Source organism: Artibeus jamaicensis, unplaced genomic scaffold, assembly GCF_021234435.1.
Source record: "Artibeus jamaicensis isolate MK-2021 breed Jamaican fruit bat unplaced genomic scaffold, CSHL_Jam_final contig_867, whole genome shotgun sequence".
NCBI classification, from domain to species: Eukaryota; Metazoa; Chordata; class Mammalia; order Chiroptera; family Phyllostomidae; genus Artibeus; species Artibeus jamaicensis.
The window spans coordinates 6,374,589-6,389,750 of NW_026521995.1; the positions used below are offsets into that span (position 1 = coordinate 6,374,589).

The following is a 15,162-nucleotide window of genomic DNA, read 5'->3' on the forward strand; positions in this document are numbered from 1 at the left end:
CTCAAATCCCTTCCCATCCAGCAATCATCAAAATGTTCTCAGTATCTATGAGTTTTTAATTTCTTTGGATAAATACCCAGAAGTGAAATTGCTGGATTCTTGTCTCTTGTTATAGCCTCTGTCTTAAAGTATATTTTGTCTAATATATGTGGTGCTACTCCAGCTTTTTAAAAAATTTCATGTGTATGAAATATCTTTTTCAACCTCTTTGCCTTCAGTTTCTATGTATTTTTTTCAACCTAAAGTGTCTCTTATAGGCAACAACATATGGGTCTCATTGTCTTATGTTAGCCACTGTATGTCTTTTGATTGGAACATTTAATGCATTTATATTTAATTATTGATAGGTATTTAGTTATTGCCATTTTATATCAATATTTTTAATCTTATTTTCTTTTTTTTAAAGGGAGCCCCTCTAACAATTCTGGTAAATACTGGTTTGGTGATGATTAAATCCCTTAGCTTTGTCTTGTCTGGGAAGCTCTTTATCTGTTCTTTGATTCTAAATGATAGCTTTGCTGGGTAGAATAATCTTAATTATAGGTGCTTCCTTGCTCTTCATCACTTTGAACATTTCTTGCCAATCCCTTTTGGTCTTCAAGGTTCCAGCTGAGAAATCAGCTGACAGTTCTTTCTAGGTAACTAACTGCTTTTCTCTTGCTGCTTTTTAGATTCTCTATGTCTTTAACCTTTGGCACTTTAATTATGATGTGTCTTGGTGTGGGCCTCTTTGGGTTTATGTTGTTTGGGACTCTCCATGCTTCCTGAACTTGAATGTCTATTTCTTTCATCAGGTTAGGGGAGTTTTTCTTATTATTTCTTCAAATAGGTTTTCAATATCCTGCTTTCTCTCTTTTTGAACTTCTGGTACCCCAGTGATGATAATATTGTCATGTTTGGTGTAGAGGCCTCTTAAATGATCCTCATTTTTAAAAATTCTTTTTTCTTTTTGATGTTTTGATTTAGTCTTTTTTGGTACCTTTTCTTCCAAATAGCTGCTTTTTTTCTCTTCTTTATCTGTCTACTGTTTATTCCTGTTAGTGTATTCTTAATTTCAGTTATTGTAGTCTTCTTCTCTGACTGGTTCTTTTTTCTGTTTTCTATCTCCATTTTTATGTCTCCTATCTCTTTGTGGAAGTTCTCGCTGAGGTCATTGGGCATCCTTATAACCAGCATCTTGAACTCTGCCTCTGGTACATTGCTTATCTCCATCTTGTTTAGTTCTTTTTTCTTTTTTTGGAGTTTTGATCTGTTCTTTTATTTGGGACATGTTTCTTTGTCTCTTCATTTTGGCTACCTCCCTGTGTTTGTTTCTATGTATTAGGTAGAGCTGTTATGTTTCCAATTCTTGGTAAGGGGGCCTTATGTAGTAGGTATCCTGTGGGACACAGTGGTGTCATCTCCCTGGTCACTTGAGTGCTCCAGGTGTGTTCCTTGTGTGGGTTGTGTGTGCCTTCCTGTTGTAGATGAGCCTTGATTGTTGTTGACACATTATGGGAGGGATCGAAGGCTGATTGGTTATGAGGATAGAACATGACTACAAGGGAGAAGCTATTGTTTAGGGGCTGAACCTATGGAGCTGGATTTGCTTTGTTGGGCTCTGGTGCCTGCTGAGTCTGCTTTTTTGGTGTGTTACTTATGGAGATGGTTGAGTGGTGCTCTGCTGTCGTCTGAAGCTGGCCACCAGGTTTGTTGGTTCTGGGACCTCGTAGGAGGTTCGGGTCAGAATCTGTGGCTGCCTGTGCCCTGCCCTACCTGGTATGAGTACAGAGTGATTTGAAGACGATTGCCACCCCTGCTGGATTCGGATGTGCTTGGGGAAAGCCTGGCTGTGAACTGAGGCCAGCTGCTGCTAGTGCCCAGCCTGGGGCCACTTAACAAGATGTACTTGGTACAGAGAGGCCAGATTCTGCTTGTTTAGTGTTTGTGAAGCTTTGAGAGATTTTAGGAAAGTCTGAAGCATGAGACAGTTTTTACGGAAATGCCACTGGAAGTGGGCTTGGGAGGGCCTATAAATTGGGTGAAGTGAGGTCTCAGGGAATCACCAGAACTAGGTTGATGGAGATTTAGATATGCCTGCAGGTGGAGGGCTCAGCAAACAGTGGCTTCTGCCAACAGTTTCGTCTGAGACAAAGCTGCCTGTTCATCCCTCAGCCAGAAGCCAGACATTTCAGTGCCTGCTTCTGTGTTCCTCATGCTTTTTGAGCTGCTACCCCAGAGCTGGAGCTTAGAACAAGTGAGTCCATTAGCAAGCAAGTTCATGTGCAGGGCCTTTAAGAGAAACTGCCTGGGATTCTAAAGTGACACCATTTCACTCAACCATAATCCCTACTGGTTTTCACAGCTAGAAGTTACAGGTACTTCTCTTCCTAGCACTGGAACCCTGGGCTGAGGAGCCTGGTGTGGGACTGGGACCTCTTGCTCCTTAGGGGCGGACCACTACAGCTGAGATATCCCTCCCAATTTCTAATGACCACACAAGGGCTTGGGACCAACCCATTCTGTTTCTACCCTTCCTACTAGTCTCCATGTCACTCTTTCTGTATATCCTTAGTTATAGAACTTCTGTTCAGTTAAGCTTTACTTCTCAATAATAGCTGTTCTGTAGTTCAGTTGTAATTTTTGATGTGGTTGGGGGAGCAGGTGAGCACAGTATTTACCTTACTCAGCCATCTTGACCAGAAGCTCTAGAAAACAACATTTTTCAGAGGTAATCACATTCCCTTTGCCTTCTTAAAACCTAAGTTTACACTAAGGCAAGATATTGGTCCTTTTTGTGATTTATGTGATATGCAGTCCTTGGTAAGGATGTCTACATTGTTAGCTAAACATCTAGATATGTAAAATGTATAGAAACCGAAAGTAAAGCAAGAAGAATCAATGACATCAGATAATATTCTAGCATCTATTAATAATACTTTAAAAAGAGGAGGGTGTAGAAGTTGACAGCCTTGTCAGTGTTTTATTTACAGATTGCTTTTACTTCTTTTTCAACCTACTTCTTTCCCATCTTCCCCATGTCAATACCTCCCCCTGTAGCTAAAGTCCAAAGAACCACAAATAACTTTTGTTTCTGATTACCTTCTCACTTTTGTTATCAAATTCTATGTTATCAAATTCTATGTTTCAAAATACATCCTAAATTCACACTTTACATAATTTTAAGTGTTAAACCCATAGTACAAGCTATCACAATATATAATGTGGTGTTCTATAGCAGTATCCTGACAGTTCTAGTTACATGCTTGCCCTTTCTATGGTCTATTTGCTCAGCATCTAGTTTGAACAATTTATAAAAATCTGAGAAATCAGATCATTTCTCCCACTTGCTCAAAAATCTCTCAATGTCTTCCCTTCCCTTTACCTTTCAAAAAAAAAAACTTGAAAAACTTTTTATGGTCTACTGGGATATTTTGTTCCCTAAGCATGCTAAATTCTCTCCAGACTGGAGGTGTTCACTTTCCCTAACATACATACTGTCTTCTTCAGGTCTCTGCTCAGATATCAGCTCTTCAAAAAGGCTCCCTGGACTGAGTTTTAAGAAATAATGACTTAGGTCAAGGATATTAGAAGCAGAGCCTGCAGTAAGTATTGTAAAACACATTTATTAAGGAAGTGCTCTCAGGAGGGGGAGTGGAGGAGAAGCATTATAGGGTGGGTGAACAAAGCTAAGCAAAGATGTGGGCACAGCAGGAGAATTGCTTCAGTCCAGTTGTATGGAGAGTAGTATAGCACAAAGCACAAAATATACCTAGTCCCACCCGAAGACAAAGAGACTGGTCATTTGTATACTGCATTAGCCAATAATTGGCTGCTCCCAGGATGGTGGTGAGAGGTTGCAGTCTCCTGGATGAGGTGGCTCCTATTCAGTTGAGCTAAATTTTCTTGAGAGGCAGACAGCTACAAACCCTTACCAGACAACACTCACAGGAGGTAAGGGTGGACACGTCACCTGGTGAAGAGGGATCTGAGTGAGCCTCCTCAATTATGTACTCTACTTATCTTTTCATTAGATTTATCCTTACCTGTCATGTTAGTAGCTATGTATGTATGTTGCCTATCTTCCCCTCCAAGATTAAAATGAGAGCTTTACAAGGACAGGGATTTTTGTCTTCCTCATTGCTATAGTATTTCTGGTTCCCAGATAAGTACTTCATACATTAAAATTTATCAAACAAAAATAGTCATGATTAGCATTTATTGTGTTTACAACATACCAGATATTAACTCATTTAATTCTTATAATAGTTTTATAAGAAAATACTATTATTATTTCCATTTTACAGTTGATGAAACTGAGATACAGGAGGTAATGATTACATTTTTCAGAAGTGGTAGATTTAGAATTCAAGTCCAGGCTCTCTACAGCCTCTCCATAAATATTTGTTGGGTGTTGAAGTAATAAGTCAATTAAGTTTACTTTATCAAACATTTTCAAGGTAGTTTCTACAATTCTGTCATTTTGTTTCCACATTGTAATGAAATGGAAGTTCAGTAAAATCCATCCTTCAATGTACTTTTGTGCCTGTCCTGCAGCACAGGCTTTGGTAGCAAGAGTCTTGCTTTCTACCTACTCTTCTCATTTGTGTGTGACCTTGGGCTACATTTTAATTAGCTCTTTGTGGCTTAGTTACTTATTTATCATGTGATGAACTCCACATCATAAGAATTTTTCCAGGAGTTTAAAGAACCAGATTTTACTTCTAGATGTGACATTGCTATTTTTGTGCAATTTTCTTAGTCTCTCCAGGCGCAGCTAATTGATTTGTAAAGTGAAAAGTTTGGACCAGATGAATACATTTTTGGGTCTGAGGCATAGCAATATTTGATACTGGTCTTTCAAGTAGCATTGTATAAATGAATGATAAAGATAGGTAAATGAGTGAAATGATTATGTAACTATTATTTGCGATTTCAAAAAATTGTTTTGTGCTGTTTTAACTATTTCAACCAGAAAGCCAGAAAGTATCAAAATAATAAATGGACCTAACCAGAAGCACAAGCACTTTTTTCTTTTTAAAAAATATTTTATTTATTTATTTATTTTTAGAGAGAAGGGAAGGAGAAAGAGAGGGAGAGAAACAGCCATCAGTTGCCTATCACATGCCCCCAGTCGGGGACCTGGCCTGCAATCTAAGCATGTGCCCCAACAGAGGATCAACCCGGCAACCTTTGGCTTCATAGGATGATGCCCAATCCTCTAAGCTATGCCAGTCAGGCACAAGCATTTCTTATTAATTGTCCTCAATACACGCTACCTGTTTCCGTTGTGTCACTTGGGTGTCATTGTTTCAGAAAGCAGGACATGTGCTCTGTTTTTCTCCTAGACCCCATCTACTACTTCCCTTCAGATTAATATTACCAAAGCTCAGATGTATGTACAAAATATAGGGGTGAATCAGTTTAATAACCAGGCACATAATCTATAGAATGAAAACTAGATTTGGATGCAAGATTTTGAATTTCTGCTTGTGTCAGTAGCTACGTAGTTGTGTTTTGAGACCCCTTCCAATGAGCTGGCATGTGTACTGCAAGAACAATGTCTCAGAAGTTTTCTATAACATTTTCTGTGTTGTATATTGGGAGGAGCATACATAGACTTGGGAGCCAGTTATATCTGGTTTAGAATCCCATCTCTGTTCCTTAATAGCTGAGGTTCTTGGGCAAGGCACTTCATATTTCTGAACCTGAGGTTCTATCTATCTGTATCAACTGAGTAAATGTGGGGATATTATAAGGATTATGTCTGGCAGAGTTGTCTTTTGAGAAATATGGACACTTAAAAAATGCTAGACAACAACAGCAACAACAATAATCATTTGGATTACATTCTATAATATTAATAGGTTATGTCTTCCTGGACACATTTCCTATACTTTGGCTGTGCCCTACAGTAAGTCTTAGCTCTAAGGGTCCATATATTAGAATCTATGCTGGAATTTAGCAGCTTTAACTCTAATTTTTCTATCTTGTTTTATTACTAAGTGTGTTTTTAACTTTGGCAAACTTTTGACCTTATTATTACCCAAGAAAAGATTTTTCAGAGCAATAATTTAAAGCAGGTTTTTAAAAATTGATTTAGGCTGGCATTATTATTCTATAAACATTAGATTTTGCCATTAAGTTAACAAAGTGCATTTTAGAAAAATTTTCTTTATTGAAAGAATATTTTAAATTAACATCATTTATATATTTTTTAAATCTAGAATAGAGCTTCTAATTCTCTTAAGGGTATAATGCAAGTATGTTTTCTTAAGAAGGTTAAGGTACATTTCTATCTCATTAATTTTTAAAAATTTCCTTTATTAGCTCTGTCAGAATTCTGGCTTTGAATTAAAAGGTGGCTAGTACAAATCTTTGGATGAAGCATTTGACCTTAAACATTTGGCCTGTGTATTTCTCAATACAATAAAAAGAAGCCAGTTTTGCTTCTTTTATTTCTTTTTTTAAAATATAGGCTGTTACAATTCTATTTTTCTGTACCTATACTCTAACTAATTAAAAGAAATACTTTAGTCTGTTGTGTCCATTTTTCCGTTCTTAAGAGCCCTTAATAAGTTTCTAAAAAGATAAAATCTCCAATCAGAATAAGGTGTGTTCTTCTCCTTTCATTCATCTACTTGTTATTCTTCTTTTGGAGCTAAGTGTAACTTGATGTATAGTACTTGTTTATTTTCTAGACTGTTTGGTCAGCAATGATTCAAGGTAGTGGTTAGCATAGTTGAAAATTTTTCTTTCACATTTGTCTTGTAAAAGAGCTCTATCCTTCACTTGGAATAATTGAATGTGTTTTCAGTACAGATTTTGAATGAAGAGTTTATCACATCTTAGAACCATTCTGTATCCATTTTCTATTGCTTCTGTAACAAAATACCCACATTTAATGGCTTAAAACAACACATATATATTATTTTACACTATAGATTAGAAGTCTGACACAGGCCTCCCTGGACTGAAATCAGTCAGCAGGACTGCATTCATTTCTGGAACCTGTGGGGAAGAATCTGTTTTCCTGCCTTTTCCAGCTTCCAGAGTCTGCAGACAATCTTTGGCTTCTGGCCTACTTCTTAGCCCTTCAGAAATTTCCATCTCTCTGATCTTTTTCCATAGCCTCTGATTCTCTTCCTAAGCCTGCCTCTTTTACTTTCAGGACAATCACACTAGTGATTATATTGTGCCCACCTGGATAGTCCAAACTAATTTCTCTATTTTAAGGTAAACAATTTTAACTGTATAGCAACCTTAATTCCATCTGCAACTGTATTCTTCTTTGCCGTCTGAGTTAACATTCACAGGTTCTAGGGAGTAGGACATGGGCATCTTTGGGGGAGGCACTCTTCTGTTTACCACATTCTCAAATAAGTTGTTCTTTGTTCCCTTTGACTACAAAGAGGCTAAAAGAATTTTGCCTGGTAGAGAGAGATCCTTACTTAACTTGCTTTGCTGAATAGATAAAAATGATTTTAGTTAATATACGAATGTACACTTTTGGTAAAAGTAGCCAGGTTATTTTCTTAAATTGTTTTAATCCCCAGGTAATCCTTTCTACTCTAAAGAGAAAAGTAGAAATAAAAGAAACTTCAGGGCTGGGGGAAGAGTCAGGGACCCTGTGAGAGACTGTGAGAGATTGTGTGTGTGCACAGAAGTAAAACTGATTGGTTTTGTCCAAATGAAGAACTATGAGGAAAAAGTAAAAATATTAAATACTACCTCATTGATTGGCTTTCTTCAGGTGAAGGCTGAGACTAATGTGGTTTAGTGTGGTCCCCAACCCTTTTGGCACCAGGGACCGTTTCTGTGGAAGACAACTTTTCTGTGGACCTGGGGAGGGGTGATGGTTTCGGGATGATATAAGTACATTACAGTCAAGCTCACCTCCTGCCATGTGGACTCCTGGAGTAGTCTCTGGACTTATCTCATTTGGCAATTCTGAGTTTTACCCATTTGTGTGCTATCAGTGTAAGCTTATATGATACCTACATATGATTATATCAGCCCTTTCAATCCCTCTAAACATACTATAGAAATTTAGAAATAGGTATGTATATCCATCAGTTGAAGAGTTGGCAAGGGGGAAGAACTGCACAAAAGTAATGATTCTCAATTAATAAAAACTGTGTCACATACCTTAATCTCTCCATTTCTAAAATAAGATGGTTATTTAAGTAAAAGATCATTTCTTTAAAATGACCTTTTAAGATCCTAGCTCTAGCCTAAGAGTGGGGTCATGGCTGCTCATTAGAAATGAATTAGAAAAGGTCAGCATCTGGGTCCTACCCCCAGAGACACTGGTTTAGTTGGTCAAATTCCTCAAATTTTGGTTCCATTGAGTATTCTTTCCAAAAATAATGATCTTCATGTTCAAATTACAGTGAATATTAGTAAGGAAAACATACCCAGATTGAGCAAAGAGCTTATAAGTGAACATTTATTCCATTTCCTGTTACAGATAAAGCATATCCTATATGCTGGTATGGTTAGTTTGAAACGAGCTAGTATGATTCCCCCAACTTTGTTCTTCTTTCTCAAGATTGCTGCAGCTATTCAGATTCTTTTATGGTTCCATACAAGTTTTGGGGATATTTGGTCAAGTGCTATGAAACACCCTGTTGGTATCTTGATAGGAATTGCATTGAATCTATACATAACTTGAATCTATAAATAGTATGGACATTTTAATGATGTTAATTCTTTCTATCCATGAACATGGTATATGCTTGCACTTATTTGTAAAAAATATCTATAATTTTCCACATACAGTTTCTTTTTTATATCCCTGGTTACATACATTCCTAGGTATTTTAAAAATAGAATTGTTTTATTTTTTAGTCCCTTTCTGATAGTTAATTATTGGTGTATAAAAATGCTACTGATTCCTGGATATATGCTTATATCCTGCTACTTTATTAAATTCATTTATCAGTCCTAGTAGCTTTTTGGTGTAATCTATAGAGTTCTCTGTATACTGTGCCATGCCATCTGCAAATAATGACAGTTTTACTTCTTTCTTTTCAATTTGAATGCCTTTGATTTCCCCTTGTTGTTTGATTGCTATGGCTGGGACTTCCAGTACTATGCTGAATAAGAGTGGTAAAAGCAGATATCCCTCTGCTCCGGATATTAAGGGAAATGCTTTTAGTTATTGCCCATTGAGTATGATGTTGGTTGTGGGTTTTCCATATAGGGCCTTTATTCCTTATTCCACTTCTCTGAGAGTTCTGATCATAAATGGGTGCTGGATTTTTAGAAAATGCTTTTTCTGCATCTATTAATATGATCATTGATTTTTAATCTCTATATTGTATATGTGGTATATCACATTTGTTAATTTGTGGATATTGTACCAACCTCACATCTCTGTAATAAATACCACTTGATCATGGTGTGTGATCTTTTTAATGTATTGCTGAATCTGGTTTGCTAATATTTTGTTGAGGGTTTTAGCATCTATGTTCATTAGAGATATTGGCCTATAATTTTCTTTCTTAGTAGTGTTCTTATCTGGTTTTGGAATTAAAAGGATGCTTGCTTCATAAAATGAGCTTGGGAATCTTTCTTTCTCTTGGACTTTTTTAGAATAGTTTGAGAAAGAAAGGTACTATTTCTTATTTGAATATTTAGTAAAATTCATGTGTGAGGCCATCCTGTCCAGGACTTTTAGTTTGGGGCAGCTTTTTGATTACTGCTTAAATTTCATTAGTTGTAATTTATTTATTCAGATTTTATGATTCTTCCTGATTCAGTTTTGGAGGAATTGTACATTTCTAGGCATTTATCCATTTTTGTCCAGATTATTCTATTTGTTCGTATATAGTTCATAATATTTTCTTACAATCTTTTGTTATATATTTTTGAGTTTGCACAAGACTTTTGGGCTACGTGAATGATATCTGTTAATATTTACTTTATTAGAATTGAGACTCAGAAAATCACAACTATTAATTCTCTTAAATATAATAATGGTAAATCTGTTACATATTAGCACAGTTTTTTTTAATGAGTTACTTTTATGAAGTTAGTGACAAGATTGACATTGTGAATTTTTATAAATCTCTAACATATGGCTTCAGTAGAATACAGGCAACTATTTCTATCTGTTTCTGCAACATATTTCTTCTGTTGTTTTGACTTATTGCAACATTTTTTGGTCAAACTATCTGAAGAATATCTAGCTTCATACAGGTATATAGCTGGAAAACAAAAGAATATTTTAGTAACATTTTTCAGAGAATTATAGATATCCTCCTTCACTCCAAAATTTGGCATATGAAAATTTCTTAATACTATTTGTAATGTGGAACCTGAAACCATTTCAGTGTACTTTTTGTACTGTGTTACATCAAAACTCATTAGTATATCTCCCAGTTTGAATGGTATTTTTCCCCATGAATAACTTTGTTAAATGTGTATTGGAAATACTGTTTTACTGAGTTATGCAAATATTCCAGATATTATTGCATTTCATTAGAAAATATGAAAAATTACACTTGTTAAAGTTACTACTGATTTTATCTGCAACGGCTTTAATTATTGGGAACTTGTCGGACTCATGGTGCTACATACAAGATTTCTAAAATTCGAATTTTGTGTTTGGCAGCAAGTCTTGCCATGCTCACTTTGTGCATTTTTTAGGAAAATTTGCCAGATATTCCATCTGAATAACTGTAATTTATCTGTCAGTTTTTCTGTTAAGGAAACTGGTGTTCCATAAAAGAAGTGCTGATTTAGCTCACAACTGAAAAACAATTGTACAAGTTAATTTCCTTCAGACAAACACTATAATTTGTTGTGCAGCATAAGTCCTATTTGTTTGTTTCCTATCACCTACAAGTTCTTTAGTGAAAGGGTTTTTACTTTCTTAATATTCAGGGGTAAATGGCTTTTGTTATTACTTTATTATAAATTTCTAGATTTACTGAATTTTAATGAGAAAGCATTATTTTTAATACTTCTAGTTCATGACACTTACTCATGACTTTTGTATGTCTAATATATGGTAAACTTGTGAATATTTCACATGCATTCCAGATGAAGGTATATTTTACAACTCATGAGAATAAAAGGTTTGATATGTACATATGGTACAGCTTATTCATTATACAGTATTTGTTGCTGTATGTTAGTTTTTTTCATTTTATTTGTCTTGTAATGAGAGTGGTATGTTAAAGTCTCTTTTTATTATTCTTTAATCTCTCCTTGAATTTTTTTTTCTGCTTTATGAAGGTGATTGCTATATTCATTGGTGCATGAGTATTCATGCATGTGGTATCTTTACTATGAATTGTGTTATTTAGCTTTAAAAAAAGTTCTTTCTTGCATTCAATGCTTTTTTATATTTGGTTCAGGTGTACAACATAGTGAAAGACAAATACTGTATGATTTTACTTATACAGAGAATCTATTTAATGCTTTTTACCTGAATTATACTTCATCTCATAGCAGGATCACAACCCCTGCTTCCTCATCGGTTCCATTTGCTTTAGATGTCTCATTCTTTCTGAATCACTTTGTTTTTGGTGCATCTCTGCTTATTTAGCATAGAGCTGGGTTTTATGGATGAGTCATATTGAAGGTTTTGTCTTGTAATTGGTTTGGTGAGCCTATCCACATTTATTGACTGTTCTATTTTATCTCAGCTCTGTACTACACAGGGTAGGGCAAAAGTATATTTGCTGTTGTCAATACACAGAACACAGAAGCTTATTCTTATATTATTTATTAATTATTATATTATTTTTCATACAAATAACTATAAGCCTACTTTTTTCCCACCCTGTGTATTTTTAATTTCTATTTCAAATAGAATATGTTTTATTTACTGTTTTTTCCCACTCTGTGAATTGCTTTCTTTGTTCTTTAATTTCTAAAATATCCTTTGCTATTTAGAATGGCTTGTATTTTTTCTAGTAGTTACTTTTGCACTTAAAATACATTTTGAAATGCTTTTAGACTTTTTATTTCACCTTTGCTGTCTGGTTCATCAGTTTTTAATTGTGTCATTTGACTTAACTGCTTATAAAATAGTCATTGAGCTTCCTTCTCCTCTGTTGTGCCATGTTTCACTTAAACTATTTATACTTTTTTAGAACACACTTTTTTTTATATCCTTGTTTTCATCCTTGTTTTCAAAGGTTAAGTGATACTCACTTGCTTGTAGAATGCTCAATGGCACTCATATGTAATGTATTCCATGAGTTATTCTGTATTTAAAACTTCTTTTCTATAGTCTTGGGACTTGAAGCTTGGCAGCATATAAAGACCACATTTCATATTTTCTTTGCTTTAGTTTTTGAAAATGCTATTTTTTTGTTGCCTTGCTTTAATCGTTGCTTTTGAGAAGTCTGATGTCAACCTAATGCTCTTGCACTTGTAAGTTATGTGATCTGTTTCTTTGAGACCCTGATGATTTTTCTCTATCTTTGTAACCTAATAGTTTTAATAAGATATATCGCAGAGTGATCATTGAAGATTAATTTTCCGGAGTACCTGGTAGGCACTTCTATTTATAAAATAAAGTAGAGGTTCCAACTCTCTCAGTTCCTAGTACCCATAGAGTCTCAGCAATATTTTTCATGGGGTCCCTAGGCCAAAAGAAATGTATACATATAACAGTTTTATTTATTAAGTGTGCTGTTTAAACAACTTAGTACGTATTAATGTCCTAACAACTTAGTGGCCACTTGAAAACAGTTAAAAGAAAGAAAGTGTTTTTATTTTGTTCCTAACTAAAATTGCCTACTGTTGGGCTGTGTGAGCCTGTTGGGCCTCGTGCAGTGTCTCACAGATTAGAATGAAGTTGTCTACTGCCTGCCCCACCTGGATTCTCATGTTGCACTCGCTTCTCTTCACAGTAACTGTTGACCGTTCCACTCCACAATGATTTCATGTCATGGAAAGAGATGCACTGCTATCCATTGTTGAATCTGTGAACTACTTGAACTACTTGCTTATGTGATTTTCGACAGGTGTCAAATATTAATGTGTTTTTCTAAAAAATATAAAATATTTCATGTCATGCCTGTGAATTGACTCAGCATGGTGCTAAACCTTCCCACACAATTTGGGGACCATTATAAGGTCTTCTTTTACTTCTGAAAGGTTATTTTGCTATAAAATTTTAAATATTAGTTCTTTTCCATTTTTTAATTTCCCTTCAGGGAAACTCCAATCTACATTTGTTATATATTCTTTGACTATTTTAACTACTTTCTTAATGACTGTTTCATGTTTTAAAGCTCTTTCATTCCTTTGATTTTCTTTTATTGAAATACCAGTTACGTTTTAGTCCTAGCCATTTTTCCTTGGGCATTTATAATTTAATTTTTATTTCTAATTTAACTTTTGTCTTTTTATTTTATTTCTTTTCTGAAAAAAATAATTCTGAGTTCTATAATCTATTCCTTCTCCTCAATCATTTTAGTTTTTATTTTTCAGTTTCTGGCTCAATATTTGTTTTCATAGCACTCAAATATTCATTTGAGGATCTTTAATTCATTCAGAGTCTTGTATTATCATCCTTTTTTTCTTTTATGTTTAGATTTTTATAAGCTGAATGTTTTTATTCTCAGGTTGTATTTTCTTCTTCCAGTACTTTGATTATACCTCTACTTTCCTGAATAGGGCTGGCAACCTGAATGTGATCTGTGAGATTCCTAGTTCAAGAATCATGTACTTCTGTTAGTGAAGTGACATACAGTTTACTTATGGATGGTTTTTTTTGGAAAGTGGTGAGGGGAGGGAAAGGAGGTGTGTCTTTTGGTTGTGTGTGTGTAATGTGTCTTATAGCATCTCAAATTTATCCACCTGGCTTTTCTTTCTCTTTATGGTACAATTTCCAATTTCTCTTTCCTTTCTTTTTATTTCTGTCTCCATCAGCATTGCCTTTTCAAGACTGCCTCTTGTGATCCCATGAGCACTTTAAGTGTCTTGCTCATAATTAACACTGATCTGTTAGGCCCTCTGTTCCCAGTACTTTCACACCTAGGGTAGAATTTCTCTTTCCAAAGGTGATTGCATTTAATTAAAGACTCTACATTCCATTCTTCTCTCTTCCGTATAGTTTCTTTTTCTGGATCTTGATTTGGGACAGGATATTAAAAATAGCTCCACTGAAAAATAGTATTTGTTTTTTCTACATAGATATAATTTGATTTTGGTACTACTCTCTGTCTTCTAGTTCTGTTGTAAGTATGTATTCATAGGCATTATTTTTTATTGTTGATCTATATGGTTTTTGAAAGATATTTGCAATATTTTTACTTATATGATCATTATTATGTTAGAGTTTAGCTATACTTATTATATTTTATTAAAAAATGAAAATATGACACATTTAATTTCAGCTTTAAATTCATCACTTGCCTTTAAGCTCTTGTCTTGTACTATAATAACCATGTAAAATGGCTATAATTAATACAATAAAGAATATTGTTCATATGAAATGTAGTAGATTGTATTTCCTGCCTTCAAGTATTCAAATGTAAACATTCTAATAACTATCATGTTGATGTAACAAAGCAGTTCTTCTGTATCTTCTAGTACACTTGGGCTTCTATATAATTTACAATCCCTGGACTAAAGGTTAAAGTTTAAATTCTTTAATGTGATTTGAAAGACTTTCTCTTAATTGGCTCCTTCAAACCTCCTGCTCCAAAGGAACTGCACTGAACATAGTCCTCTACATGCACCAGGGTCTTTCCGTTTGTTTCTTTGCTAGAATGGCATTTGCCTTCCTTGTTTCCTTGGTTAACATAAGCTCTCGAGACTCTTGGGTGTCACATTCACCAGAATTCTTTCTTAACTGACTTCCTGTCTAGAGTAGCTAACCCTCAGTGTTCATCTTTGATTCCCTGAACACTTCCATAATCAAACTTGTCACTGTATATTGAAATTTACTGTGTAAACAATACCCTGACCCATTAGATTGAATATCTTAGGGGTAAGAGCCATGTCTTACTCATTTTTTAATTCCTAAAATCTAGTACAATGTCTGGGACATCTTATTTTCAATAAACATTTGTCCAACAGTACACTAAAAGTCAAGTCTCAGAAGTTCAAAGAGAATCTCTTGGATTTGATAACCACTGGTCTTTAGAATAAAACCTAGTATGAGTAGATAAAATTCTGAGAGAGCCATATCAGACTTTTTATAGTTAATGAAGG

General features: G+C 34.9%; 1 protein-coding gene across 1 annotated transcript in view; it reads left to right on the forward strand.

The window, feature by feature from the left end:
* Positions 1-15,162, forward strand: part of GPR158 (G protein-coupled receptor 158) — a 360,713-nt gene that overhangs the window by 110,100 nt on the left and 235,451 nt on the right. The window lies entirely within an intron of this gene.